Genomic DNA, 3,536 nt, shown 5'->3' on the forward strand with positions numbered 1-3,536 from the left:
TTGGGTCGCTGTGGACGTTCCTCCAGTTATTCATACGTCAACGTACTGATCACTTTGTTTAAAAACCCTTCTCCTATGCCAAAAGGAGGAGTGATGAAATTGTTGGCGCATAAATACAATGATATTTTCATTCAATAAATTCATGTTAAATGTTTGTTTTTCCCAATTATTTTCCCTTTTTGCTTTTGCATGAAATTGGTGATCACATAAAACCCTAAGAAATAAAACAAAATCAATCTTTTCATCTGCATAATGATCTGCCTTATTTGAATTCTAAAGCTTTTCATATCCAAAATCATTATGCAGGTTGATCAAACCCATTGAACATAATGATCCAACACCATCTCCCAATTTTGAATTCCCTGTATTTGAGGCAGAAGAAGATGATGTTGAAGAGATTCCTGACGAGATTACCCGTCTACTTGAGCATGAAGAGAAGATCATTCAGCCGCATCTTGAGAATCTAGAAACAGTCAACTTGGGGTCTGAGGATTGTGTGCGAGAAGTGAAGATTGGGGCACTCCTTGAAGAATCTGTCAAGAAAGGGTTGATTGAATTGTTACAAGAATATGTCGACGCCTTTGCTTGGTCATACGAAGACATGCCTGGTTTAGATACTGATATTGTGCATCATTTCCTACCCTTGAAGCCTGAGTGCGTGCCTGTGAAGAAGAAGCTCAGAATAACTCATCCCGATATGGCAGTAAAGATCAAAGAAGAGGTTCAGAAGCAAATTGATGCGGGGTTTCTGGTGACTTCTACATATCCTCATTGGGTGGCCAATATTGTGCCCGTGCCTAAGAAAGACGGAAAAGTCCGGATGCGTATGTACTATAGAGACTTGAATAAGGCTAGTCCGAAAGATGATTTTCCTCTACCACATATTGATATGTTAGTAGACAATACAGCTAAATTCAATGTCTTCTCATTTATGGATGGATTTTCCGGATATAATCAGATTAAAATGGCGCCCGAAGATATGGAGAAGACAACATTCATCACACCTTGGGGAACATTCTGTTATCGAGTGATGCCCTTCGGTTTGAAGAACGCCAGAGCCACGTATCAACGAGCTATGACCACCTTGTTTCATGATATGATGCACAAGGAGATTGATGTGTATGTTGACGATATGATTGGTAAGTCAAAAACGGAGGTTGAACATGTAGAGCACTTGTTGAAGCTTTTTCAGCGTTTGAGAAAGTACAAGCTTCGTCTGAATCCCAACAAGTGCACATTTGGATTCCGTTCCGGCAAGTTATTAGGCTTCATTGTTAGTGAAAGAGGCATTGAGGTGGATCCTACAAAGGTCAAAGCAATAAAAGAGATGCCTGCGCCCAAAACTGAGAAGCAAGTCCAAGGTTTTCTTGGCCGCTTGAATTACATTTCTAGATTCATATCCCACATGACTGCCACAATGCCTCCTCCTCCGCCTCCGCCAAGCTACAGAGATCCTGACAGACATGATGAGGAGTCCTGTGGTGGCCACAATCCAAATTAACCAACCATCTTTTCATCTCACTGCATTTCATTTCATATTGCTCAAGTTTTAGTTTGTTGCACAATATATGGTTTAGCTAATGTAACTTTTAAACTCGTTCGTATCTTTAAAATGCTTCTCTATTTCTGTTTATCTCTATTGTTATTGCCCTTATTCGTCATTCTTTGTGAATGATTCTTTACTTTGAAGCTTCATTCTTTGTGATTGATAGCCTGTTATCCATTTTTTGCCATGTCCTGCTACACTATGCTACCTTGATAAACCTGTTTCTTCCTCTTTTTGATGTTGACAAAGGGGGAGAAAATGCAGATATGCACAAACTCAGGGGGAGTATCACACATCTTGCCAAGAATTTGCCATCATCAAAAAGGGGGAGTTTGTGAGAGAATTCTTTACCTTGAATTAATTTTTAATGATAGCAAATTGTGTGATCATCATCCAAATGTTGGTTGTGCATTGCATTACATGATACATTTGTGTTTTTATTATGTTTTCCATCCCACTCTACTGTTGCATAACTGTACATATAAACCTACATTGATACTTCCCTTAAAATAACAATTAAAATGCATTTTATGTCAGTATGCATCAATACATAAGCCTCTGCATCGATACATACAGCATGTGATAAATCACAAAACCTTTCTGTTCAGTATGCATCGATGCATACGAGTCATGCATCAATACATGGAAGGCTAAAGACTCTATGCATCGATCCACACGATCCCTGCATCGATACATGACCAATTGAAACAGCCTGTGTATCAATACATGCGCATTAGGCATCGATACATACTAGTGAAATAATCACATGCATCGATACATACGAATTATGCATCGATACATGATTAATAAATTTCACCAAAAATTCACATATCTTACAGTATGCATCGATACACACTCTTATGCATCAATACATAAAGCTGTTTTATGTTATAACAGTAACTGTTTTGCAGCATATATAAGACAGGTTATGACAGCAGTGAAAACGACGAATTCATTGAGGGAAAACAATTGAACACAAGATCAAAAGCAGTGTTGGAGCAATTGTTTGAGAGCAATTAGAAACCTGAAAGAGACTTCATCTTCTTCATCTTCTCAATCACTTTTCTTCAAGAACATTTACACATAACCATTCTTGTTCTTTGGATTAAAGAAGCATCGAGATAACGTTCAGTGGTACGATCAAGGATCTAGCTGTGGTTTGCAGTGGAACGATCGAGGATCTAGCTGAGTTGAAGATTGAAGGGGGTTTCTAGGAAAAACCTACTGGTTTGTCCTTCAAGAATTGGAGTGTTCTTGAGGGTTTGGGAGTCATGTTTGCAGAACATATTCAGCCGCAGCGTTGCGTTTGGAGATCGGGGGATTTCGCAAGCAGGTCGTGGAACCGGTGAATTGTTTGCAATTTCGTGCAGGAAAATCTTGATCGTGCTCAGATCAAGTGAAGGTTCATACAAGAAGAGGTTCTTAGAGTTTAGAATTTTGTCTTTGTATCATAACCTTGTATCAACGGATTCGGCAAATATTGATAATCAAAGTTCTCAATTTCATTTGAAATTGAGAGGGAGACGTACCCACACGCGAGGACGACGTGGGGAACTTCCTTACCAAATCTCTGCATATCGTATTCTTACCTTACTCCTCTTTACGTTTTAAAACTGTTTTCGCAATTTCAGTTAGTGTGTGGTGATTGTTCCTGTTGTAAGACAGCAGTGGCAAGAAAACTTTTAATCAAACTCCATTGCTGTTTATCATCGATCACATACACACCAACTGTTTGACAAAACGGTTAGCTAGATTTTATTCATTGGAAATAGACTTTAATGATAAGTGCATTCAATTAGTTAAAATTCTGGTGTGAATTGTTTCTGTCATTCTCATTAAAATCCAGCAATTAAACTTGTGTGTCCGGCTTTCTAGTAGCGGTTCAGAATAGACGGAAGTCGATTCGGGACTGATTTTTCCGCCAACTTTGGAAACTCTGATAAAATTTCAAATCCGTTAAATTTCAAAGAGGTGATCTATTCACCCCCCC

The sequence above is a fragment of the Lathyrus oleraceus genome, chromosome 5 (assembly GCF_024323335.1).
Source record: "Lathyrus oleraceus cultivar Zhongwan6 chromosome 5, CAAS_Psat_ZW6_1.0, whole genome shotgun sequence".
Lineage (NCBI taxonomy): Eukaryota > Viridiplantae > Streptophyta > Magnoliopsida > Fabales > Fabaceae > Lathyrus > Lathyrus oleraceus.